This window comes from Oryctolagus cuniculus, chromosome 7 (genome assembly GCF_051225735.1).
Source record: "Oryctolagus cuniculus isolate XC-2025 breed Fujian yellow rabbit chromosome 7, ASM5122573v1, whole genome shotgun sequence".
Classification (NCBI taxonomy): domain Eukaryota; kingdom Metazoa; phylum Chordata; class Mammalia; order Lagomorpha; family Leporidae; genus Oryctolagus; species Oryctolagus cuniculus.
This window is the reverse complement of record NC_142873.1, coordinates 57,923,951-57,951,782: the sequence shown is the minus strand read 5'-3', so window position 1 is coordinate 57,951,782 and position 27,832 is coordinate 57,923,951. Positions and strand designations below refer to the sequence as shown.

The 27,832-nt window shown below is 45.6% G+C and overlaps 1 protein-coding gene and 1 long non-coding RNA gene across 4 annotated transcripts in view; one reads left to right on the top strand and one right to left on the bottom strand.

The window, feature by feature from the left end:
- SLC16A1 (solute carrier family 16 member 1) overlaps positions 1-27,582 on the bottom strand; it is a 64,578-nt gene extending 36,996 nt beyond the window's left edge. The window contains exon 1 of one of the 3 annotated variants that reach the window (XM_089300121.1): positions 27,441-27,582. The gene's annotated coding sequence lies outside the window, so the exon portion shown is untranslated. Of the gene's footprint in view, positions 1-4,806; positions 5,028-5,333; positions 5,495-27,440 lie in introns of those variants that run through there. The other 2 variants (XM_070077853.2, XM_051856152.3) reach the window with 2 other exon arrangements.
- Positions 5,925-7,121, top strand: LOC149125584 (uncharacterized). The gene is made up of 3 exons (XR_016210745.1): positions 5,925-6,141; positions 6,227-6,327; positions 6,640-7,121. It is a non-coding gene; the product is annotated as an uncharacterized LOC149125584 (long non-coding RNA).
- Positions 27,583-27,832: the final 250 nt, after the last annotated feature.

Genomic DNA, 27,832 nt, shown 5'->3' with positions numbered 1-27,832 from the left:
CCGTCACCTACTTTAGTCGCTCTGCCAGAGTCATTATGAAATCTCCTATGACCTACTGCCCCAAAAGAAAAAAAAAATATATATATATAGGGAAGAAAATGTCCGTTTGTCAGAGCAATCTCAAGAAAGAGTAACATTTGAACTCAAAATGGTAACTCAGAGCAATACACTGTAGAAGACTTACTTCTATAAAGACAGATACTTATTTTGGTTGGCCCTGGAGAGCCCTGTGATATTTCTGATTACAGCTATGACATCACCAGGAAATGGCAGCACATGGTAGGGCAGACTGGAGAAGGGGTGGTGTGACAGTGCTGGAAGGTATAAGGTAAGCTGCTTGCACGCGTCGTGGCTGCTGCGGAAGCTAGGTAACCACAATACAAAAGAAAAAGCAGTGGGGGTGGGGGATGGAATGCAAGAGACAACAAAGGGGGAAAGGAATTAGCACCTAACTGCAGCCAGCAGGGCAAGGGGCCCACCAGGGGAGCTACTAACAGGACTCAGAATTTAAGCCTGGTTACCTGGAAGAATGGTAGTTATTAGACCAGGTCTGGGTGATGAAGGGAAGTTGAGAACAAAGATGGTGAGCTTTAAGCACCAAATTAAGTATGAAACGTCCAGGAGATGACCAGAATAGCAAATCATCTTAAGAGTAGGCAACCCCTGTCCTCAAGGAACCTAAAATCTGGAATCTGATTACAGCTAGATTCAGACTTCGTAGCAAGTCTACCAAGTGTTCCTCAGAAAGCTGTAGGAACAGATAAGCTCTCCAACAAAGGGGCAACAAAGACCAAGAGGAAGCCCATCAATTTAAGAACAGAATATTTAAATATTCCAAATACTAAGGTCCACTTGAAAAGCTAACATCAAGTGCTAAAAAAAAACAAAACATTTTTTTGTTTAAGTAACTTGATACATTTAAATACATTTCTGCAAAAAAGCAAGGACTAGTTGTAGCCCATTATTGAATTAAAACACACAAACTCTGATTTGCCATTCCTATTCAAACTGTGCTTCTTTGTACAGAGGCATTCTAGTAAATAAATTAAGAAGGAATGGTGGAATTAAAGGTACAAATTACCGCTATTTGCAAACCACTACTGAATTAAGGAAACAGGCTGTTATTACAGCAGAATGGACAACTAAACATCAGATGCTGCCAGATACAAGTACAGACCACTACCTTGGAATTAGACTTGTCCTCTCTTCCCAGTCCTCCACCTAGAAATCAAACCTGAACCCATCTGAGCTGTCAGAAAGTCCCCAATCTAGCCACCTAATTTAATTAGGAAATACAAAGGATAGATGGACATGTTAAAACCACACCAGAGGAGGGATGGTGCCGTGGTGCAGCGGGTTAACCCTCCTGCAGCATCCCATACAGCCACAGGTTCTAGTCCCAGCTGCTCCTCTTCTGATCCAGCTCTCTGCTGGGAAAGCAACAGAGGATGGCCCAAGTCCTTGGGCCGCTGTACCCACGTGGGAGACCAGGAGGAGGCTCTGGACACTGTGGCCATTGGGCAGTGAACCAGCAGATGGACGACCTTTCTCTCTTTCTCCCTCTGTATTTCCACCTCTCAAATAAATAAAATCAAGACAGAAAGACAGAACACCAGAGAGATACATCCATCAAAATCCAGAATGAAGGAAACTAGGAAAAATGACCTGGTTCTCTCAACAAATAAATTACAAGGAAAGTTAAGAGAAAGGGGACAGGAAGAATCTATAGATTGAAAGACTGAAGATACATACTATTCAAATGTAATATGTCTTTAGATCCCAAGTGAAACCAACCAATTATTAAAAAAAAATTAGAAAAATTTAAATACTGACTGGATATTTGGTGATGTTAATTTTAAGGTAAGATAACAGCAGCTGTAATTATGACTTAAGAGTTGTACCTTTTTTTTTTTTAAGATTCATTTATTTATTTGAAAGGCAGAATTACAGAAAGACAAAGGCAGAGGAAGAGAGATATCTTCCATCCTCTGGTTCACTCCCCAAATGGCTGCAATGGCCAGAAGCCAGGAGCTTCTTCTGAGTCTCCCAACAAGGGTGCAGGGGCCCAAGGGTTTGGGCTACCTTCAACTGCTTTCCCAGGCCACAGCAGAGCACTGGATTGGAAGAGGAACAGCTGGACCCAAACCGGTGCCCATACGGGATGGCGGCACTGCAGGCTGCGCTGTGGCAAAGGGGGTAAGGCCGCTGCCTGCAGTGCCAGCATTACAATAATCCAGTAGAGGCTGAGTAAAATAGGTAGCAGTAAAGATAAAACAGTAGCTCAACTGTGTTTTGGAATTTTCCTTGTTAAATTGTTTAGAACTGAAAAAAATTAAAAAACACACTTTCAGTGTCACCAAGAAAAACAGGGCAGAAATGGCTGTGAATTTTATCTCCAAGCTTTACAAGCTGAGCAGCCTGTTTAATCACACAGCCTCTTGGTGTCCCCACTGGTTAAATGGAGGCAAGCACCACCTAATTAGCAAACACTTGCTCAAACTAGGAAGCTGGTTGATACCCTTCAGCCCTTTGGCTTCCCCATCTGGTCGAACATCAAATCCTGTTTCTCCTTCTCTTCCGTCCCCCTTGTCTACTTTGTCTATCACTGCGGTCTCATCTCACTCCAACCGCCTCCTTGAACCAATTTTCCACACTGTATACAGAATGATGATCCTAAAATGCAAAATCTGATCAGGCTATCTCCAGCTCCAGTTAAAAATCCTCAAACTGCTTTCCATCCCGCCTTCAAGACAACAGCGTTCCTTTAAGCCTTCCACCTAGACTCCTTCTGGATTCCTAAAGTGACTTATAATGTCCTCCATGATCTGAATCTCTTCCCATTCTCTCTGCTTTAGCTTTGGGGACATTCTCACAGGTCTTGCACTGCACCTTGTACTCTGACTGCAGCTCCAACACCCATGTCCTGAACGCTCTTTCTACTGCCTAGCTAGCTCCCAGTCATCCTTCAAGCCTCAGGTCAAGCAGCATTTCCTCAGAGACCTACCCAGATTGCTTCTAAGTTGGGCTCTTCTCACACCTACACACGACAGCATTCATTCCCGTAGGAACCTACACTTGCCCCCGCCATCATAATTCTCAATACTTGTTTATAAGAAGTACTGGTACTGAGTGTGGGAATTATATATTTAGCTATTCTCCAGTTAAGACTATAAACTCCACGAGGACAAGTGCTGGAATTTGTTCCCTGTGGAACCCTGCCTTTCATAGTGCCCAGCAGCCAATAAATTGCTGAGTGTATAACATTCACAGCTTTCCAGACTCTTTCCCTCTTAACCAAGTTGCGTCTGCCTAGACCTCATCAGCAACAGAAACAGCCAGCCATGTGGGCATTTGTCCTGGGATCTGAATCCTGCATAGGAATGCATATTATGAAGTGAACTGAAAACATCATGGGAGCGAAGGGCACAGGTGTTAGGAACAGTTATTAACCTCAAAATCTGTTTTCGGTCCGAGATAATTTTGTGCATACAATGAACAACTTTAGAGAAAATTCAGGTGTGACAATCTGACAAAAATGGAAGCCAGAATACACACACAATTCCCACCAATCACTAGCGAGTTTTCAGACCTAAGGTGTTAAGTCACTACCCTCTCCAGCCTCAGTTGCATTATAAGTAAAAATCAGAGAAGCTGAAGAGCCAGTCTTTAAGCTCCATCTCAGAACTAATATTATATTCCTTAGTATGCAAAAGACAAAAAAACAGAACACCAATCAGATGGTCTCATCCTAGGGTGGCATGATTTTTTTCCCTCTCAATCTGTTTAGGGACATTACAGCCTCTTATGTTAAGCTTACAACTAAATCTTTAAACCTATTCAGCTGTAAAACCCTCACAAACTGCTGCTCAGAACATTAACTTCCATATTTAACAGGGGTCACTGCAATCTAATAAAACAACAGCATCTATTTAAACCCAGAATGAATTACTCAGGGATAGTCTACTTCTGTATATTTAGAAATCTTCCCCATTACCGACTTGAAGGGCTGAATGTCTTGAATTCTTGATCATTTCTATGGCAATCTGAAGGCAAAGTAGTATAAAGCTTGCATGTATACATACTGTTTAACACCAAGCTACAAAACTGAAGATACGGCAGCTCTGCTTGATCTCACGGGCTGGTAGCTGAGGTCTAAGTGTTGGTTTACGGCTTAATTCCTACTCACATTCTTCCAAACTCACACAACTCGCAGTTCAGCCCATCACGGAATTCCAGGAGTCACTAATCTCACACTCTTATCAAGGCACCGACTCACACAATGTCGAAATCGGAGTAATTTTGGAAAAAATTTTTTTCCCAGACCTTCTGACGGTAAATAAAGTAGCCTGAACCAACACATTTTACTATTATCAGTCAGCCGCCGGGCTTGTAATCAGCCACTGGAAACCCAGGGAAAGCCTAAAGTAGTAACACGTTTGTTTCCTGGTTTCGATGAGTGGCACACTCGATTTAGCAACTGCCTGTCGCACCAAATATGTCACGTCAATGAAACGAAATGAAAACGCACGTGGAAACGAGGATGTTCTTGGGACACAAAGCGTGCCTCTGAGCCGGCGCCACGCCATCCTCCGACTCCACTCAGCAGGGCCGCCTGAGGCCCTGGGCCCAGGGCGCCGTGCGGCCCACGCGGGCGGCCACAGGTTGAACGACAAAGACCCCGGCAGCGCCCACCGGCTCCCGCAGCCTCCCGGCTGCCCATCCCCTCCGCCAGGTCCACTGAAACCCGGCAGGCGCGCACGCCCGGGCGGCGGGGAGGCAGTCCCGCGCGCCCCGCCCGCCACTCACCAGGTGGGACACGGAGGGCAGGCCAGGGAGGTTGGGGCGGGCATGCCACGACTCCAGAGGAACTCCCGCCCGAGCGCCTTCCCAGCTAGCAGGAGGCGCCCCGGAGTCCCGACGCACCACGTGAATCGGCCCCGGCGTCCCTTTTCCGGACCAAAGCATCTCTCCAGGAGCCTAGAGGCGCTGCTCCAGAAGATCCGAGGGGAAGCGACTTCCCCAAGGTCACCTGGCACCACGACCCAACTCCTCGGCCAGGCTGGTGGCCGACACCTGACTACGAAGCCAGCGGCTCGGCTGCAGAGATGTCCCCAGCGCCTCAAGGTCCCCTCCTTCATCAACGCTGCGCTCCGGGACCACGCGGAAACCCGCGGCCACGATGCCCTCGGTCCCGCCGCATCCATTCCCCAGCACAGCCAAGGGCTCCACTACCTCGGGGGTCCCCTCGGACCGCGCCAGGGCAGCCAGAGCAGCCAGAGCAGCCAGAGCAGCGCAGCGTCCGCCCCGAGCACCGCCAGCCGCGACCCACTAACCGTTATGCGCGCGGCTCGAGACTCCCAAGTGTGCGTGAGGCGGCGCGGCGGGCCGGAGTTCTGCGGGCCCGGCTTCCAGCGCGCGTCCTTCGTCCGCGCCTCGCTGGCTCGGCGCTCCGAGCACCCACGCGGCCGGGAGTCACGTAGCACCTCACCACTTTGTCTGGCGGGGCCGGAGCGGCCGCCTTATAACCCGCCGGGGCCGGAGCATGCGCACAGGGGGCGGAGCCGGCCGCCCGGCCGCCGCCCCCTCCCCGCCATACATACACACGCACTGCGGCTCGCGCCACCACACGCGCGCGGCCGCGCGCTCCCGCCCGCCTGCTCGGCCGCGCGCGCCGGCGCCCCCTCCCCGCCACGTGACCGGCAGCACGGCGAGACCCGCGCGCTGTGTCCCCCGGCTGTGTGGCGCGAACTCGGCCGCCGCCGCCTCAGCCGCCCAAGGCGCTCGGGCCCAATCAGAAGACCTCGCTGCCACCTCGTGTCCGGGACACGGATGCCGTTGTCACCTTTCAGTGTCTGCCAAAGAGAAAGGAAGAGCCGCCTGGGGGCCTGGCCCCGAGACGCTGGGAGGCGACTGGAAGCCGAGGGGCTGGGCAGCGTTTGAAGGGACGCGGGTGCGGCAGGGACCCGGGAAGCTCCCGGATAAGGGCGAGGCTGTGGCCTCGGAGAAGTAAGCAAAGCCCCTGGGCCTGTTTTCTCCTCAAATGGCAGCGGTAGTGAAGCCGACTTGGTAGGTTCCTGAGGTGGTTCTGATGGGAGAATTTGTGGAACTTTCCAGAGCCTGGCCCGAGGCCCTGGCCAAATGGTAGGTATCAAGGACAATTCCGGAGAGAAGAGCAGGTAAGAGGTGGAGAGACGGCCAGGAGAAGGTAGAGACCTTGTTTCTGCAGACCCCGGATGTTTGCGACAGGGAAGAAAAGTGGCGTGCTGAGCCTGAATGATCTTACTGCTGTGGAGACTTTGTAAATAAGAGGCCTGAGGCTCAGAGAGGGTAAGTAATTTTCCAGAGGTCACACAGGTAGTAAGTGGCCGACATCTGAAGCCTGAGTCCATAGCCTGATTCTGTCGTAAGAGCCCCAGTTACCAGTGTATGTTGAAGTGATCACATTAAAGAATCAGCAGCTCTGAGGCTTGAGAAATACCCAGAAAGTCTGAGTTAAGGGCCTTGCCTTCAGAGAACTTGCATGGGCCCTGGGGAGACTGAGTCAGGCGCAGATCAACTGTTGAGCACTTGCTGCCTGCCAAGACTCTGCTTTTCCTCCCAGTTTTTTTTTTTTAACTTTTTATTTTTATTTTTTGCCAGGGTGGACAGTGAGAGAGAGAGAAAGGTCTTTCTTCCATTGGTTCACTCCCCTAAAGGCCGCTACAGCCGGCGCTGCACCGATCCGAAGCCAGGAGCCAGGTGCTTCCTCCTGGTCTCCCATGCGGGTGCAGGGCCCAAGGACCTAGGCCATCCTCCACTGCCCTCCCGGGCCACAGCAGAGAGCTGGACTGGAAGAGGAGCAACTGAGACAGAATCCGGTGCCCCAACCGGGGCTAGAACCCGTGGTGCCGGCACCGCAGGTGGAGGATTAGCCTAGTGAGCTGCTGCGCCGGCCTTTCCTCCCAGTTCTGGCAACAACCCTGTGAGGTGGGCCCTGCAGTTTCGTTTTGCAAATGAAGAACCTGGGATTGAGGAAGATCAGCTCCTAAGAGGTCCCATGTGCTTTCCCCTCAACCACTGTGCCTGTTTCATACAAAATGAAGTTTCCAGTAACATTAAACATGTTAGAAGACAGCACGGAATCTGTGGCCAAGGTGTGCTTTAATATTTGTTGAATGCAGAGAGAGATGATCACAGCAGGTTGCTGGGACAGCCAGGACTTAGATCAGCCACACTTTACTGCTGTTGAGTGGCAGCAGCCTTCAGGTTGATGGTGGAGACCTGGAGAGCCGGAATAGGAGACTCTGGTTCAAGTGTGAGTTTACAAGGGTCTGCTGTATGGGATGGCACTGGGAACTGGGGGTGTAAGATGATTCCTAGAAAACCTCAGAAGAAGGCTTTTTGAGCAGCATAGTGAGGCAGATTCACAAGATGGACTTGGAAGCCAGATCTCTTGAGTGCCAGCATTAATAGTTGGCACTAAATGGCACCGTGTCCTTAGGCAAGTTATTTTCTGTCTCTGAACCTCATTCTCCACTCCATAAAGCAGGGATAATACTTGCGTCAGCGAGTTATTATGGTGATAAAACTAGCGTTTATTTCAGTGTGTGGCATATAGTAAGTACTAAATCTGAGAAACCAGTGTTCAGTGAAACTGAATTTGAAAGGGTGGTCACCAGAATCATACTTTGTGTTGTAATGTAATTTTGTATTCTTTTTCATGAAAATAGCCACCAAATCCCAGGCCCTGTAAAACCTGGGTCTGGGGTAGGTGTTGTGGTGCTTGTAATGCTCACATCCGCTGTTAGAGTGCCTGAGTCGAGTCCCGGCCACTCCGTGCTTCTGACCCAGCTACTTGAAAGGCAGCAGCAGATGGCCCAAGTACTTGGGTTCCTGCCTCTCACACAGGAGATCTGTTGGGAATTCCTGGCTTCAGCCTGGCCTAGCCCAGGCTGTTGTGGTTATTGTGGGGAAGGAGGGCCGGGGAGGGTGAACCAGGGGATGTGAGATCTCGGTCTCTTTCAAAGAAATAAATATAAAGAAAAAGAAAAGACAGCTTTGGAATCAGAAGATGTGGTCCCATAACTTATCTCTGTTAGTCTGGGCAGTTAAATCACTGAACTTTTCAGAATTTCAGTTTCCTCACCAGGTAAATTGAAGATAACACACAAGACTGAACTGTTCTGATGATCTGATCAAGTGAGATAGTATTTGTGACAGTAATGGGAAAAGCTTAGAAAGTGCTCTACACGTGTTTATGGATTAATATTATAATTTGTCTATAAAGTACATAAGAGGGGAAGTCAAAAGCAACACCCAAGTTTCTTTGCTGGAAAAATACAAACAATGGGTGAGCACAGAAAAATAATGAAATAGTACGGCTAAAATTCTTGCTCTTGGAGCTGCTGTTGGGGCATAGTAGGTTAAGCTACCACCTGCAATGCCAGCATCCCACGTGAACACGAGTTTGAGTCCCAGACGCACCACTTCTGGCTCCCTGCTAGCGTACCTGGGAAGGCAACAGAAGATGGCTCAAGTGCTTGGGCCCCTGCCACGCATGTGGGAGACCCAGATGTGATTCCAGACTTGGCTTGGGTCTGGCTAACCCCAGCCGTTGTGACCATTTGGGGAGTGAACCAGCAGTTGGAAGATCTGTCTCTCTCTCTCCCCCTCTATAACTCTGCTTTTCAAATAAATAAATATTTTTAAAAATTTTTTGCTCTTCTGATAGATTTTTCTCCCTGGTTTAAGCTATGAGACACTGAAGAAATAAATTAGCAAGTGTAGGATCAGAAATTTAGAGCTGGAAGGAGATTGGAGGTCATCTAGCACACTTCTCACATTTTACAGAAGTAGAAATTAAAGTCCAGAGAAGCCAAAAGACTTTTTTAAGGCCACCCATCTAATGACTGTCATAATCAGAAGAACCAAATCCCTGTATTCCAAGGTCCCTAATCCAGAGAAGCCATGATGCTCTCTAGTGGCTCTTAGCTTTATAACAGAGTTCTCAGGACCCCAGGATTCATACTTGTTTTGTAAGGGTTAATAGACTGGATGATGCTCTGGTAATCCATGTCAAGGAGATTCTGTATTGTACTGTTTTTAAGTGGAGATTTCAAGGTAAGAATTGTAACTTCAGAAATTAGTGATGAGATCAGAAATGCAAATGTAGAATTTGAGTATTTTAACAGTATAGGTACCCTTGAATCTGAGTAGGTTACTCAGTTGCTTTATCTGGAAAAGGACACAAATAAAATTGCAGTGTGTTTTGTCTGGAATTCACCTACGTACATTTTCTCAATTATTCCATTATTTTGCTGTGAGGAAATAGGAAGGTGCTGGTATCCCCGCATCACTAACAATAAGCAATACAGGGCAGGATTCTTTTTAAACAGTATTTGGTCAGTAAAGAACAATAACCCAGTCATAATCAGTTCATAGGGAATATAGGAAACAAAAAAAATACACTTTTTAAAACCAGGTATGAAAAGTTTGCTAATTTCATGTTGTATGTCAAGTGTAGTCCTGCTGCGTCCCAAGGTCTGAGTCTGGATCTAAAATGAACTTGCCATTTTATAAAGAATTAACTGAATATGGGTAAGATGCACTCTAAGTGACTCCCTGTCACGCCCCAGCTCTTGCCTTGTTTTGACCCTTCGTTTACCTCACCAGTCTGTACCAGTTTGGCATCCTAATCAGTTGCTTCTCAGGCTCCCTGCTGGCATGAGATAATTTGGTCAAAATAGTTTGGTAGAAAACAAATTGCTTGCAATAAAAATTTCAATATAACAAGTTAGTCAAAAATTATTGCCACTTCTGTGTGTGTGTGTGTGTGTGTGTGTGTTTCCAGTCATTTTAGTGGCCAAGGATTTCCTCTATTACTTTTTTGGGTCTTTGAGGAATTTTTTGTGCACATATGTGTACTTTAAAATGGAATTAAAAGGTAAGTTTATATTACTGCACAGAAATTTTGGAATCCATGAGGTTTCTTCATAATAGGCATTTCCTGTAAACTTTTTGAAGACCCTGTGAATGTATGATTTCAAAACATTTGCACCACATTTTCTACTATTTGAAGTATACTTACAAATCATTATTTAAGGGATCGTTACAAATACTGCTTTCTACATTGTTTAGTATTTGCAATGGCTTGGTAGTATGGAAAGATCATTTACATTGTATTTAAGATTTGCTTTATTTATTTTGAAAGGCAGAGTGATAAAGAGGGAGAGACAGAAGATCTTCCATCTGCTGGCCACCATGGCCAGGGTTGGTCCAGGCTAAAGCCAGGAGCCTGGAACCCCATCCAGGTCTCCCGTGTGGGTGGGGGGCCCAAGAACTTGAGCAATCATCTACCTTCCCAGTCACAGTATCAGGGAACTGGATCAGAAGTGGAGCAGCCAGGGCTTGAACTGGCACTCTGATACGGGATGTCAGCCCCTACATTGTGTTAAGGCTAGTTTAAAAAGTTAGATTAAAAAGCACAAAAAGGTTTTTTTTAGAAGCCTTAACAGAAAAAGCAGAAACTGATAGTAATGTTGAAGACTTTAAAGGTGGCAAAAACAATTCACATGCAAAATAAGAGCTGAGTCTATTCCTTTTTGACCTATTTATCTTCCAATCCAATTTGTTTTCAGCCACATTACCTGAGGCCCTTGTTATCTGTGGCAGTCTAATCCCCATGCATCCATTCTGTAGTATGATAGGACTCATCTCCTGCTCTTTGTCTTTGCCAGCACTAGATAGTTTGGGTCCAAGCTCTATGTAACCTACAGCATCTATGCTTGGGATCTTCCCTAGTAAACATTCTGTACATAACCCTATATTTTTACCAGACCTGTTTTTTTCTAAAGTTCAAACCCTGAGCATCCTTTTGCCTCCCTTCCTGATTTTAGTGAAGTATTTTAGGCAGACGGAATGAGGGGTAAACTAAACTGATGACAGCTATTTGCCTGGCATTGCTCTGAGCACATGTATTAACTCATTAACTCCTCACAAAAGCGCTATACTATTAAAATCTTCATTCTACAGTCAGATACAGATACAGGAAGGTTAAATGGCTTTCCCAAGATCACATAACCAGATTGTCTGGAGTCAACAGGAAATAGTCATTTTGTCACCAAAATATGGGTAAAAAATTTCATTTGTAACTTTTTTTTAAAGAATTATTTATTTGAAAGAGTTACAGAGAGGTAGAGCCAGAGAGAGAGAGGGAGAAGTCTTCCATTCTGCTAGTTCACTCCCCAAATGACCAAAACGGGCAGAGCTTAGCTGATCCAAGTCTCCCAGGCAAGTGCAGGGGCCCGAGGAATTGGGCCATCTTCTACTGCTTTCCCAGGCCACAGCAGAGAGGATTGGAAGAGAAGCAGCCAGGACAAACTGCGCCCATATGGGATGCCGGCGCTGCAGGCTGGGGCTTTAACCCCATGTGCCACAATGCCAGCCCTTCATATGTAACTGTTAGCATCATAGGAGACTCCTGCGTAGAGTTTGACACTATCTTGACTTTTTTTTAAAATTTTTTGAGAGGCAGAGTGGACAGTGAGAGAGACAGGGAGAAAGGTCTTCCTTTGCCGTTGGTTCACCCTCCAATGGCCGCCGCGGCCAGCGCACCACGCTGATCCAATGGCAGGAGCCAGGTGCTTCTCCTGGTCTCCCATGGGGTGCAGGGCCCAAGCACTTGGGCCATCCTCCACTGCACTCCCTGGCCACAGCAGAGAGCTGGCCTGGAAGAGGGGCAACCGGGACAGAATCTGGTGCCCCAACCGGGACTAGAACCCGGTGTGCCGGCGCCGCAAGGCGGAGGATTAGCCTAGTGAGCCGTGGCGCCGGCCTATCTTGACTTTAAAATGCCTGATTTAGGATTCTTTTAACCTTGGTAGAGCTAAATAACTATTATGAAAGCTGTTGGACGTGAAAGCTTCCTTTGCAACTAGAAGGTGCACTGCAGGGTACCACCCACCGCTTATCTGAATTTGGGGTAGTTGTAAGTCATGGGTATCTAAGTTGAGGGCAGAAATATTGGGATATACTTTTTTCCAGCAGCCGAATTTTAAGGTACGTATATTCCAGCAAGCTCTGGGTATCCTGGTGCTTATGTTCAGTACTGTGAGATCTTTCATTGTAAGAACTTGGAATTTATGGCCATCACCCAAGAACAACAGCAGCAGACAGTAGAATTCCTGAGCAACTGTATCAAGCCCGATGTGACCGGTGGGGGTGTGTGCATGCCCTGAGGGAAGCCTCTTTGATCATAATGGCCATGTTTATGGATCTAGCTGCCTGGAGAGTTGGATTTGGGTATTATTCTTGGACCTAGATACTGGTGAACAATATGAGGCTTAAAGAAAGCACAGATTTCAGTTTATAGTGACCTCTGAGAGCCCCAACTCTGCCATGAAGCCCTGTACCATGGTACCTGTGACATCTGTGCCCAGGTGAGGTCAAGGAGCTGCCAAACCTACTTGTGTGCATTGATCAATGGAAGCCACCCCACCTTAAGTTTTACACAAATTGTGGGTTCAGATGTTATGCCTGCTTTTGCACTGTGATGTGATTATATTTGTGGTCATACTCCTATGGGTAGGATATAAAGGTTTCCCTAAATAAGGTAGATAGTATTCTCACCAGTCATGCAAAGAAGAGAATTCTAACCCAGAGGAACTTGGAACATCTGAGAGGTGGCACTTCCGGATACACTGTTTTAGGGTCTGAACTTAGAGTAGTAAGAAATTTTTGAGAGCCCTTCTCACTGGTATGGGGAAATGGCCTCTGACACACAACTGCCTACTCCTAGAGCCCCCAAAATGAAAGAAAACATGTTTTCTAAGTCTTTGCATTACTCCAGTTATCCCTGAACTTTGAAATGTAATCTAAGTCAAGGATCCAAACTGAAAAGCTTTCAAAGATTAGGAGTCAATCAGCCCAGTATTAGGATCATGAGTGATGAACAGTGTAGGGGGAGTCTATACCCTTCTAGATATCCAGATCCCAGCATCTCGAAGGTAATGCATGAAGTTCTTCCCCCTACAACACTAACTGTAGTCCAAGTTTGCTCGATATCTCTACATCATGTTATTCCATAATTCAAAGGAAAACAGTTCACAGAACCCCTAATTATAGCTTTCATTCATATAAGATTGTATGGGGGTTAAAAAATGAGGAGTGAGTAGGCAGGTGGAGTAACTTAAATGACCCAGTTTACCTTTTGCAGTAGGCAGCCCTCAGCCCCAGATTCCACAGCTAAGTAGACCAATGCTTTGTCACTTGTGTCTCAACTCCTGGTTTCAGACTGAGGGCTTTTGTTTTATGCAACAGATCTGTCTGCTGTAGCATGGTCTCTGCTGCAGTATTTAACAAATAGGCAAAAAGTCCTTGTGGTGCTGGTGGTGGTATATGAAAGATCCCCAAGGAAAGGTTTAATCTCAGACTAAGGGTCATAATAGCAAGATTTGGCAGTGCCTTCCCTGTATGGAGATTATTCTGTTGTCACCTTTCACAGATTTGGATTCAAGCTTAGGTGAGCTGGTAGATTTCCTTACAACTTCACAATTTTCCCGTCTTTGGCCCCTGGTTCAGTTTTGGTCACCATGACCTCAGTGACTGAAATGACCCACTTCACATTTCGCAGTAAATATAGATAGCCTTCAGCCCCAGACTCCACAGCCAAATGGGCAAGTTATTTTCTCTCTCGTGTCTTAGAATTCATGATTTCACACTGGCAGCTTTCTTTGTATCCTGCTTTGGCAGAGCACTGTCTAAAATCGTCAAGATGTGCATAATATACCATCACTGTCTACCACCTCTAATTTAGTAGCAAGAAATAAATGGAAATTTTATAGTAGAAGAATGCCCTTTGTTCTGTACTATCTATCCCTAAGACAACTGGTCTAGTCAGTTACCCCAAAGTCAAAAGTATGGTAACTCAGTAAACAAACCATAAGGTTCTACTGCAGCCACTGCTTTCACCACTCCCTCATTCCCCATGCACATAGGACTTTTTCGCATGTACTTTTGCCATCGCTGCAGTAGGAGCCAGAATGTGGAGAGTTACATGCCACACAAAAGGTCATTGAGCTACACAAAACCGTAAATTACAAATGGACATTACACGCTAGTGTGGTCATCCAAGTAGAGAACTAGATGCAGCCTTCACCTCATGCTCATGGACGCCCAGACAGGTTTATATTTTTCATCTTATTGCCAATTCAAAAATTAGCCTGGGAAACTTAGTTGTGTATCGCCTCTGTTTCAGTAGTCATTCATTTGATCAACCCAGAGGAGACCACATCACCCACGAAACACAGCCCAAGTGGCCAGTGTTGTGATACACTGGGTTGAACTGTTGCCTATGATGCCAGCATCCCGTTGGAGTCCCAGCTGCTCTGCTTCCTATCCAGCTCCCTGCTAATGTGTCTGGGAAAGCAGCAGAGGATGACCCAAGTGCTTGGATCCCTTCTGCCCACATGGGAGACCCAGATGCAATTCCTGGCTCCTAGTTTCTCCCTGGCCCAGCCCATCCCTTATAGACATTTGGAAAGTGAAGATCTCTCTCTTATTCTCTGTCTCTCCCTCTCTCTCTACCTTTGAAATAATAATAAAAAAAAAATCTTTTAAGAAACAACAAAAAAAAAAATACAGCCCAAGTATGTTCTAACCATGTCATGAGAATATATACTTCAGGCTCCTATGACTTATGAAGACCACTTACAGAATCCAATGAAATAAGGAAGGTGTGGGCTCCAAGAGTTATTGGGAGATGTCCTAGTCATTGCCACCATATCTTCCAAGAAGAAACTAAAATGATCCACTTAGAGGTGTGTTACCAAGCTGTTAATCCTTTGTAATGCTTTCAGATAATTTTTAACTTATGAGAGCCTACTTAACTCATAGCCTGTGTTCTTGCTAGTCCATTTTAATTAATTTATTTGATTCAAAACCCTGACATCTCAGGAAAGGATGGAGATGAAGAGGATGTTAAGAGGCAGGAAAATGCAGGGCTGCTTCATAGTTCCAGCCCTGAGCCTCCAGCCTTGGTACATATAGCCTTTTCATAGAGTCCGTCTTTCCTTTAACTGGTGAGTTTTGTGCACAATAACATGGAAATGAAGGAGAGGCAGGTAGATTAACAAGGGAACAGTCTGAGTAATTCTATTGTATAACACAAAGTTCTGCTTAATTGAATTTAGCTTTTCTGCTAATTAACGTGAATTAATAAGACTTTCTTTCTACCTAATTATTGTTTGCCCTCTGATAAAATGCTGGGAGGACCATCTCCAAATCCAAATTATGTGTAATATGTTTCATTTCCTATTTCCTGCCCAGGGGTTCATTATTTTAGAAGATGCATTGGCTTGCAAATTTAATTCTTTATCTTGCCCTACCTCCTCTGGGAGACCTACATCTCTTTTCCTGATTTTTTTTGAATATTACATATTCATAGGCCTCACCAGTCCATGGGAAGAACTCCTCTAGGCTATTAGTGGACCTGCTGAAGTATTAAGGACTGCAGGCAATAACATGCAATCACTGTGCTTTAAAATTCAGGCATTAGGGGGCCAGCATTGTGGTACAGTGGGTTAAGCCACTACTTGTGACACTGACATCCCACATCAGAGCGCTGATTCAATCCAGCTCCCTGCTACTGCCCCTGGGAAGGCAGATGAAGATGGCCCAAATTCACGGGGTCCTGCCACCCATGTGGGAAACCAAGATGAAGTTCCTGGCTCCTAGCTTCAGCCTGGTTTAGCCCTGGTCATTGCAGCCAATTGTGAAGTGAACCAGTGGGTGGAAGATTCTCTGTCTCTCCCCCTCTGTCACTCTGCCTTTCAAATAAGTAAATTAGGGGCAGACATTTGACCTGGCAGTTAAGAAGCCATTTAGAACACCGGCATCTTATACTGGAGCATCTGGGTTCAGGTTCCAGTTCCACCCCTGATTCTAGCTTCTTGCTAATGCACACTCTGGAGCAGCAATGATGGCTCAAGTACTTGGGTCCTTGACTCCCACATGGAGACCCAGACTGAGTTTCAGGCTCTTGGCCTTTACCTGGCCTACCCCTGGCTAATACAGGCATTTGGGGAGTAAACCCAACAGATGGAAGACCTCCGTCTCTGCCTTTCAAGTAAAATGAAAATAAAAAATTACGTTCAGGCATTACAAACATCAAGTTGTTTTTTTTTTTTTCAAAGATTGATTGATTTTAACTTGAATGGCAGAGTCATGGAGAAAGAGAGGGAGACAGAGAGAGAGCTTCCATTTCTGGTTCACTCCCCAAATGGCCACAATGGCCAGGGATGAGCCAGGCTGAAGCCAGGAGTTTCATCTTGGTCTCCTGTGTGGGTGGCAGGGACTCATGTACTTGGGCCATCTTCCCCTGCTTTTTCAGGTGCATTTCATGGAGCTGGATAGGAAGTAGAGTGTCTGGGACTTGAACTGATGCCCATATGGGATGCTGGTATCGCAGGTGGCAGCTTAACCTGCTGCACTACAACACCAACCCCTCATCTAGTTTTAAGAATACAATAGCTATGGACTTAAGAAGTTCTATTAAGAATATTGCATAGCTATGTAAACATTTTGTGATCTAATATATTGTCCATATAGAAAACTTTTCCTTGAAGTAGGCATCAGTGCAGTGGTTAAGATACCACTTGGGGGGCTGGCTCTGTGGTGTGGTGGGCTAAGCCTCCACCTGTCGTGCTGGGATCCCATAAGCATGCTGGTTCTAGTCCTGGCTGCTCCTCTTCTGATCCAGCTCTCTGCTGTGGCCTGGGAAAGCAATAGAAGACGGCCCAAGTCCTTGGGCCCCTGCACCCACATGGGAGACCCAGAAAAAGCTCTTGGCTCCTGGATTCAGATCAGCTCAGTTCAGTTCCTGCTGAGGTGGCCATTTGGGAAGTGAACCAGCAGATGGAAGACCTCTCTCTCTGTAACTCTAACACTCAAATAAATAAATAAAATATTAAAAAAAAAAAAAGATGCCACTTGGGAGACCCACATCCCATATCACAGTCCCTGAATTCAGGTCCTGGCTCTGCTTCCAGTCCAGCCACCTGCTGATGAGGACCTTGGGAAGCAGCAGGTGATGGCTCAACTACTTTGTCACTGCCACCCAAATGGGAGATTGAGAATGTGTTCCAGACTCTTGACTTTGGCCTTACCTAGCCCCAGCAGTTGCAGGCATTTTGAGAGTGAAGGAAAGGATGGAAGAACTCCCTTGTTACTGTGCCTTTCAGATAAATTAAGTAAACTTTTTAAAAAGCAAGCTTTTCCTCAAATTAGCAAAGCAAATTTATCCTTTTCTTAGAAGAAAAAGGGCAGGGCCAAGTAAGACAGTACATTTTTAGGTAGATCAGAAAGGGCTAGGGGCCAGCATTGTGGTGCAATGGGATAAGCTCCCGCCTGCCCATATGAGTCCCAATTCAAGTCCTAGTTGCTCCATTTCCGATCCAGCTGCCTACTTGTGTGCCTGGGAATGCAACGGAAGATGCCCAAATGTGTGGGCTCCTGCACCCATGTGGGAGACCCAGATAAAGCTCCTGGCTTTGGCTTGGCCCAGCTGTGGCCATTGCAGCCATTTAGGGGGTGAACCAGTGGATGGAAGATCTATCTCCCTTTCTTTCTGTACTCTGCCTTTGAAATAAATAATTTTAAAAATATTTATTTTATTTATTGGCAAAGTTAGAGAGGAGAGGCAGAGAGAAAGAGATCTTTCATCTGTTGGTTCACTCCTCAAATGACCATAATGGCCAGGGCTGGGCCAAGCCAAAACCAGGATCCAAGAGCTTATTCCTGGTCTCCCACATGAGTACAGGAGCCAATGCATTTGGGCCATCTTCCACTGCTTTCCTAGGTGCATTAGCAGGGAGCTGGATTGGGAGTGGAACAGTCAGGACTCAAACTGGCATCCGTATGGGATGCTGGTGTTGCAGGGGAAGGCTTTACCCCCTTTGCCACAGTGCTGGCCCCAATAAATCAATTTTTTTTTTTTTTTTATAAAAGGGGGTTAATGGTCCAAGGATAGATTTGTCTATTTGTATACTAGAAGGAAATATACATTGTGTGTTAGTGTTTGGTATAACTTCCTGCCCAATGTGGTAAGCTAACCTTTTTAAAATAGTTTCTACTAAGAATTTGGACTTTCTTTGCAAGATTTCTGCTTCTGGGGCCTGGGCTGTGGAGTAGCAGGGAAAGTCACTGCCTGCAGTGCCAGCATGGCCGGTTTGAGTCCTGGTCGCTCCATTTTGATCCAGCTCCCTGCTAATGCACAGGAAAAGCAGCAGAAGATGGCCTAAGTCCTTGTGCCCCTGCACTCATGGGGAAACCTGAATGAAGCTCCTGGCTCCTGGCTTGGACCTGGCCCAGCCTGGGCCATCACAGCCATTTGGGGAGTGAGCCAGTGGATGGAAGATCTCCCCCCCCCAACTCTGCCTTTCGAATAAATAAATAAATCAATCTTTTTTTAAAAGTTTCTGGTTATTTTCAAAGGGATTGCAACACAATTTTAACTCAATAAAGAGCATTCTCCACCTCTCTATTATCCAGTACAACTGTCAGGCAGCTCCTTTTACCCCTTGCTTTTGTACATTGGAAGCTATTCAAAAATAAAGGCATTCAGAAACTGAGCCAGGACTCTAGGCAGCTGCCTATTCAGTCTTTCTCCTGGCATCTCTTGACATTCTGTCTTCACCAGGGAAAAAACAAAAGGAGGTAACTCTACAGTATAGGCCTCCGCTCAAGTGCCTGACTACCCTAAGTTTGAGTCTTGCATTCAGAAAAAATGTGGGTTGACAGGCTTTGTTGCCCAGCAGGTTAAGCCACCACTTGGGATGTCCACATCCCAGATCAGAGTGGCAGATTTGTGTCACAACCACTCCATGCTTCTGATCCAGTTTCCTGCTAATGTCCATCCTAAGAGGCAGCAGATGATGATCCAGGTACTCGGGTCCCTGCCACCAACACAGTAGTCCCAGAAGGTGTTCCTTGACCTGGTTTAGGCCAGTGTGTTTTGGGCATTTGGAGAGTGAACCAGTACTTGGAAGGTCTATTTTGTCCTCACTCTCTCCTAAATAAACCAATCTTAAAGGTACATGGAGATTGGTTCAATTTTATGACTCTAGAGATGTTGAAGAACAAGATTTAGGAGCATTAAGCCCTTGACTATAATGTAAAGATCCATTACCTTGGGACCCATGTTGTGGCATAGCAGTGCAATGTCAGCATCCCATATGGGTGCTGTTTGGAGTCTTGGCTGCTCCACTTCTAATCCAGCTCCCTGCTATTATGCCTGGGAAAGCAACAGAGGATGGCCCAAATGCTTGGGCCCCTGTACCCATGTTGGAGACCCAGAAGAAGTTCCTGGCTCCTGGCTTTGGCCTGGCTCCACCCTGGCCTTTGTAGCCACTTAGGGAGTGAACCAGCAGATGGAAGATCTCTCTTTCTCTGACTCTCCCTCTCTCTGTAACTCTGAATTTCAAATAAATAAATAGTTCTTAAAAAGAAAACAAAAGATATGTATGGGGCCGGTGCTATGGCTCAGGGGGTTAACGCCCTGGCCTGGAGTGCTGGCATCCCATCTAGACACCGGTTCGAGTCCCAGCTGCTCCACTTCCAATCCAGCTCTCTGCTCTGGCCTAGGAAAGCAGTAGAAGATTACCTAAGCTCCTGGCTTCGGATCAGCATAGCTCCGGCCATTGCGGCCAATTAGGGAGCGAACTATCGGATGGAAGACCTCTCTCTCTCTCTGCCTTTCCTCTCTGTGTAACTCTGACTTTCAAATAAATAAATAAAGTCTTTAAAAAAAAAAAATAATGTCATCTCAAATGTGAAGGAGAGAAATGGAGAAAGGGAGGGGAAGGGAGGAAGAAAAGAAATATTATATTAGAATTGCATCATGAACTATATTGAACCTGTTAAAAACCTTTAAAAAATTAAAATAAAAAAACAAGAATTATTACTGTATAATTTGTTATATGAAATATTAGTGATTTGTTTTTAATTAATTTGGAAAACACTAACCTATGAACTTTCCTCAGTTTTTGATGCAGTGCTCCAGCTAGATGTCTTTAATAATTTAGCTTTCTATCCCTTCTCCAAAATGTATCACTATAAATTTCTCACTGACAGGGCTGTTTTCTTCTTTTGATACCATACAGATTGGTCTGTATAGATGTGCGTGTGTGGCTAATAGGTATTTACCGAGTAATTTCAAGTGGTTGGTGTCAGAATAATGATGATAAATAGCAGTAAGCACTTGCCAGCGCATCCTCTGTGCCAGGCTCCATTGTAAACATTTTACATAGAGTTGCTCAATGCAAAACCAGTTTTATCTGGTTGTCTTTATTTTCCTGGCAAAACTTTAAGAATCTCTGCTGCAATAAATTCCACAACTTATTCTGCACCTCCCAACAAGAATAACTTGAATTCCAGTGTTTTCCCTCTATTATTTTGATTCCAAGAAACTGTCGACCTTTTAGGTCCATGCTAGTTCCCAATGCTTGGTCTGAAATCACTACAGGTAGCTATTTTATCTTAGGAAACAAAGCAGTGAACAAAACCCAAGATAACTTTTACTTACCTACAGTTATGAATGCAAAAGCCATAGAATTCAGAAATTATATATTAAGAGTATCATAGAACCATAATACACATTTTGTGATCTAATTTATGCATTGTCCTTATAGGAAACTTTCCATCAGGTTAGCAAAGCAAATTTCTTCTGTTTCATAAGAGAGCTAGTGGGGATGTGTGCAGAGTACACAGTATATTTTAAGGTAAATAAGAAAGTGGTAATGTCCAAGACCCTTGATTTTACCTTCACTAAAAGAAAGATATGTAATGAAAAATGTTGACTAGAAGTCTTCTCTACTTTTCATTGTCTTTGAAAAATACCCATCAGCACCAGCTTCTCAGTATTGTAGGCATATATAGACATAGAGTTCCTTTCCCTGCCATATCATTGGGAGTAATGAGTTGGCTCAACTTAGAAATCTGTCAGAGTGGCCGGCGCCGCGGCTCACTAGGCTAATCCTCCGCCTTGTGGCGCCGGCACACCAGGTTCTAGTCCCGGTTGGGGCACCGGATTCTGTCCCGGTTGCCCCTCTTCCAGGCCAGCTCTCTGCTATGGCCCGGGAGTGCAGTGGAGAATGGCCCAAGTGCTTGGGCCCTGCATCCCATGGGAGACCAGGAGAAGCACCTGGCTCCTGCCATTGGATCAGTGTGGTGCGCCAGCCGTGGCGGCCATTGGAGGGTGAACCAATGGCAAAGGAAGACCTTTCTCTCTGTCTCTCTCTTTCACTGTCCACTCTGCCTGTCAAAAAATTAAAAAAAAATCTGTCAGAGTGACAATAGTTTTTTTCCCCCAATTCAGAGTTTATTCTTTAAAAAGGCACTTAGTCTTGCGACAGCGGGGGATGGGAGAGAAGGGAGGGACGCTGGCTGCATTCTAGCTCAGCAGGTTAAGCTGCTGCTTGCAGTACCAGCATCCCATATATGGTAGTGGTGGTTTGAGGTCTGCCTGCTCCTCTTCTGATCCAGTTCCCTGCTAATGTGTCTGGGAAAGCAGCAGAAGATGGACCTAGTCCTTGGGCCTCTGCCACCCATGTAGGAGACCTGGATGAAGCTCCTGGCTCCTGGCTTCAGCCTCTGATCAACCCGAGTCATTGGGGTCATTTGGGGAGTGAACCAGGGGATGAAGGATCTCTCTTTCTGTCTCTCCCTCTTTCTCTGCCCCTCTGCCTGCTTTTACTCTTTTTTTTTTTTAATTTTTATTTAACAGGTAGAGTCATAGACAGTGAGAGAGAGAGACAGAAAGGTCTTCCTTCTGTTGGTTCACTCCCCAAATGGCTGCCACGGCCGGCGCTGCGCTGATCCGAAGCCAGGAACCAGGTGCTTCCTCCTGGTTTCCCACGCAGGTGCAGGGCCCAAGCACCTGGGCCATCCTCCACTGCCCTCCCGGGCCACAGCAGAGAGCTGGACTGGTAGAGGAGCAACTGGGACTAGAACCCAGCACCCATATGGGATGCTGGTGCCACAGGCAGAGGGTTAACCAAGTGAGCCACAGCGCTGGCCCTTCCTTCCTTCCTTCCTTCCTTCCTTTCTTTCTTTCTTGATTTATTTATTTATTTATTTATTTGAAAGGCAAAGTTACAGTAGAAAGAGAGGGGGAGAGATCTTCCTTCCCCTGGTTCACTCCTGAAATGGCCACCAATAGCCAGGGCTGGGCCAAGCCAAAAGCAGGAACCTGGAACTCCATCTAGGTGTCCCACATAGGTGTGGGTGGCAAGGGCACAAATACTTGGGCCATCTTCTGATGCTCTCCCAGGTTCATTAGCAGGGAACTGAATCAGAAGTAGAGTAGCTGGGACTTGAACCAGAACCCATATGGGATGTCTGTGCTGTAGTCAGTGGCTTAACCTGCTGAACCACAATGCCAGCCCATCCTTGTCTTTCAAATAAACAGATAAATCTCAGGGCAAGCATTTGTCCTAGCAGTTAAACTGCCAGTTTAGATGCCTGGTTCCCAAACCAGAGTGCCTGAGTTTGAAGCTCCAACTCCTGACTCCAGCCTCCTACTCAGACAGACCTTGGGAGACAGCAGGGATGACTCGGGTAACTGGGGTGCTGTCACTCACATGGAAGATCTGAATTGAGTTCTTGCTCCTGGCTTTGGCCACCCCCCAGCCTCGGCTGTTGCTTTCATTTGTGGAGTAGATTAATGGATGGGAGAGCTCTCGCTCTCTATCTATCTCTGCCACGCTAGTGAATTTTTTTTATTTTAAATTTTATTAAAGAAAGGTACTTAATCTTATGCAATTATGAAATTTCATCATTTAGCTGTGACAGGAAGGTTGATAAACCTACCATTAGGCAAACTTGGGGCCTGACTTATTAATAATAAATAGAGTCAATGCATTTTCTTCTAGACCACAGAGGGTGTTTTTGCCAGTGAGTAGTAATTCTTCCACAGATTTAATCTGGCTTTGTTGCTTTAGAATATTTTTAAGCACTAGAGAGAATCAACTATAAAAATGCTGTTCTTGTAGCAACCAAACCTCTTTGCTTCCTTTTATCACATGTCTACCATTTCTGAAAGTATTTTCAGATACTATTTTTTTTTAATTCATTTACTTTTGTTTGAAACTCAGAGCTAGAGAGACAGAGAGTGAGAGCAAGATCTGTCTGACAGTTTACTCCCCAAATGGCCGCAATGGCCAAGGCTGGGCCAGGCCAAAGCCAGGAGCCAGGAGATTGTTCCAGGTCTTCGTGTGGGTGGCAGTGTTTGGGCCATCTTCTGCTGCTTTCACAGGTTTATTAACAGGGAGCTGGATGGGAAATGGAGCAGCTGGGACAAAAACCGGTGGCCATATAGGATGTTGGCATTGCAGGTGGCACCTTAACCTGCTATACCACAATGCAAGCCCCCAGATAGTGACTGTTTATAGTCTTAAAGTTTGATACAGTTTTGGCACATTCATTTTTTTAAATATTTGTTATTGGGGTAGGCATTGTGGCACAGCAGGTTAAACTGCAGCTTGGGATTCCCACATCCCATACTGGAGTGCCTGATCTGAGCCCTGGCTACTCCAGTCTTCCAATCCAGCTTCCTGCTAATGTGCCTGGGAAAGCAGTAGATGATGGCCCAAGTGCTTGACTCCCTGCCACTCACATGGGAGACCAGGATGGAGTTCCTGACTCCTGGCTTTGGCCTGGCCCAGACTTGGCTGTTGTAGCCAATTGAGGGGAGTGATCCAGTAGATGGAAGATCTCTCTCTCTCACACACTCTCCTTCCTTTCTCTATCACTCTGCCTTTCAAATAATAAATGAAACTTTTAAAATGTAGCAACCAAGAGCTGCTTGTTTCAAGACAGAAAGAAAAAAATATACATATTTATATATGTATATATACATTCCAGAGACGAAGACCCTAAAGCAATTTCCCTAAAGTCAGTAAGGACAGTGTTTATTTCAGAATCAGAAATTATCACACTCTTTCACCTTTTATAAAACATGAATTCTAACTATGGTTATACACAATAAATATAATAAATCAACCCAAACAGAATCCAAAAGAGCAATTAAAAGAGTAATTATAGATGTAAGCTCAGAGAAGGATAAAGGCTCAGAAAAAGGAAAAGGAGCCGTAAAGCATGTGAAGATGTGCCTTGTCATTCCATGCATGGCCAGAGGTTACAAGCTGTTCTTCTGAATGATCAACTATTAACAATAACCTGTTTATCCAGTAAGTCAGAGCCCACGGGAGGATTCTGTGCGTTCCCAGGGTCTCTGGCTTAGCTTTCTTTCTAAAGGCCCTGAAGGACACTCCATTTGTTGGGATGGCTGAAGGCTTTTTGTTTTATTCTTTTAAGCATTCTAATGAAAGTAGTACTTTAAAATGTTTAGCATTCACATACCTAGGTAGTCCACCCACAGAATCTGGTAAGCCAAATTGTAGGGACATACCAGTAAATGTGAATCCTTTGCCTCCATAATCTTAATATTTACTCTATTAAGATTTACATTTAAAGATTAAGTACTGGGGCCAGCACTAAACCTCTGCCTGCAGCACCAGCATCCCACATGGGCGCCAGTTCTTGTTCAGGCTGCTCCTCTTCCAATCCAGATCCCTACTATGGCCTGGGAAAGAAGCAGAAGATTCCCCTGCACGCAAGTGCGAGACCCAGAAGAAGCTCCTGGCTCCTGGCTTCGGATCAGCCTGGTTCCGGCCATTGTGGCCACTTGGGGAGTAAACCAGTGGATGGAAAATCGATCTCTCTCCCTCTCTCTGTGACTCTGCCTCTCAAGTAAATAAATAAAATCTTTAAAAACCAAAGTGAGAAAAAACCTGGAGTGCAGGTTAGAAATAATTTAATCTGGGGCTGGCAATGTGGTGCAGTGGGTTAATGTCCTGGCCTGAAGCGTCGGCATCCCATACGGGCACCAGTTCCAGTGGCTGCTCCACTTCCAATCCAGCATCTCTTGTATGGCCTGGGAAAGCAGTAGAAGATGGCCCAAGTCCTTGGGCCCCTGCACCCACGTGGGAGACCCAGAAGAAGCACCTGGCTCCCGGCTTCAGATCGGCGCACCTCCAGCTGTTGCGGCCAATTGAGGAGTGAACCAGCAGATGGAAGACCTCTCTCTCTCTCCCTCTCTCTGTCTGTCTTTCTCTACCTCTCCTCTCTCTGTGTCACTCTTTCAAATAAATAAATCTTTAAAAAAAAGAAAGAATTTAATCTAACTCCCTCTACTTTACAGGTGAAAAAGTTTAAATTTATCCAAGGACACACAGGTGGTGTTTAGAATCTAAACAATAATTGAATCTTCTCATTCCCAGGATCTTTAGCTCCTCTTGCTTCCTTTCTACTTATGTACAGTGCAGTAGCTGGCAATGAGTTCCTTTGGTTCTGAAAAAAGAGGTGGAAAATGTTAGAATAAAGAGAAAAGCTATATTTTAAATAACATGGTAACATAGCTTTTCTTCCTATTTTTGAATTGGCATTTGCCAAAAAGAAAAACCACTTAACTTTGTAGTTATCTTCAGAATAGCCTATTTGAAATAAAATCTCCAGATACAACTTCATGATGCTGATTTAAATATCCCTCTCTAACATCCTCTTCCCGGCCCCCTGCCTCTGCTAGTAATATAAACCTCCCTGAAGGCCACAGACTGAATACTCTTCCAAGAAATAAAAATTAACTCCCCACAGGCCCACCTAGGATCTCCGTCATTGATGGGTTATATAATTTGATTGTCAAGAACTGTAATACAGGGGCAGGTGTTGTGGCACAGGGGGTTCAGCTGCTGCTTCAGACACCCATACCCCATTTGGGAGTGCTAGTTGGAGTCCCAGCTACTTCATTTCAGATCTAGCTTCCTGCTTATGTGCACCCTGGGAGGCAGCATATGATGGCTAAAAGACATGGGCTTCTGCCACCAACATGGGAGACCCAGATGGAGTTCCAGGCTTCTGGCTTCATCCTGCGCCAGTACTGGCTGTTGTGGGTATTTGGGAAGGGAACCAGCAGATAAAAGATACTTCAATCTCTCTTCTTTGTGTCTCTTTCCGTCCCTGTCTCTGTGTTTCTCTGTCTCTTACTCTGCCTTTCAAATAAATCAGTCTGTTATAAAAAGAAATGTAATACACTCTCACATTAGAAAGGTGACATCATGTCCAGTTTTGTTCATATGCTTAGAAGTTCAACCAATATTTATTGGTCTCCTGCCATGACATGAGACCAACTCTTTGCAATTCTGGCTATAAAATGGCGAACAGATCCACCCTCTGACCTTGGAGCTCTGTCTAGTATATAATAGTGTCTGCCAAATTGTAAATAATAAGGCAGGAATCTTGTCTGATTCATCAGGAAAATGAAGGTAGGTTTTCTTTGGATATTTGTAGGCTAAATTTAATTTAGTTAATTTGCCATAAACTAAGTAGTTACTATTACTTGGGGTGCTTGAGAAATAACATGGACTAAGCATTGACATAATCTCGCTCTGAACGTTTTCATGCCCCTTCCAAAGCCAAACCATTTTTCAAGTCATCCAAAATTGGGTCTGCTTACGAGAAGATTCATGACACAGAACTCACTTAAATGCGGCCCCCCAATGAGAAAACAAGCAGCCTCTCGCACACAGCCTCTGCTGTCATTTAGATTAGAACAGATTGTTGTCATCACTGCAACTTTGCTCTTTAGATGGAAAACCGCTTGATATGTATTTTTCAATGATTTTCCTACTTGCATTAGATAATTTGGAGAAGTAATTTAAGAGATTATGTAGAAGCACTTGTGGAAGACCGTAACAGATTTGAACACCAATACTTAGCAGAGATCTCTAAGGTAGTATATTTTTTCCTTTTTTTTTTTTTTTTTTTGACAGGCAGAGTGGACAGTGAGAGACAGAGAAAGGTCTTCCTTTACCATTGGTTCACCCTCCAATGGCCGCTGCAGCCCATGCACTGTGCTGATCTGAAGCCAGGAGCCAGGTGCTTATCCTGGTCTCCCATGGGGTGCAGGACCCAAGGACTTGAGCCATCCTCCACTGCTCTCCCGGGCCACAGCAGAGAGCTGGCCTGGAAGAGGGGCACCTGGGGCAGAATCCGGCGCCCCGACTGGGACTAGAACCCGGTGTGCCGGCGCCGCAGGCAGAGGATTAGCCTATTGAGCCATGGCCCCGGCCGGTAATATATTTTTAAATGACCAAAATATTCAGAATTCTTAACATTTTGGAGATCAGTGTGTGCAATTACATCTTTTCAGTTGGTGACATCTCTCTCAAATCAGGATCTGTACTTTTGAATCAAAGAAGCAAGAGCCTATAGGACTTTGTCCTGTTATTTCACCTATAAATAATAGATCTTCCTACTCCGATTTATCTGAGGAAGTAAAAACAACATGAAAAGGCAAAGACTTGGCCCTCTCTGCATCTAATCTACCTGAGGGATGAAGCAAAGCTTACCTGGGATCCCCAGGAGTGAGCCTCTGTGTGACTTCCTAAACGAAGAGATCAGATTGTCTTCTGGGCTCATAGAAACGGGGGAAGATAGTGGCAATACGTGACCTTATGTTCTGACATGTTCCTGGCTTCCCTGCAGGATCCTTTCAGTAGCCTGTGCTTTGCTACTTTCTACGAAGTACAGAAACTAAGCACCTGGGACTTGAGATGCAACCCAATCTTTCCGAGGCTAGGTGAGAGGGATCCCAATGTTCTCTACATTTGTTTGTCACTCTCAAATGGGCTTTAGAGCCCAGTTAATGGCTAGGCACCATGCCACTGGGAGAGATAGATACGTGAGTTTGGATCTCAGGGGGTATGTGCTCTGAAATCATAAACCAGAACATCTGATGTGT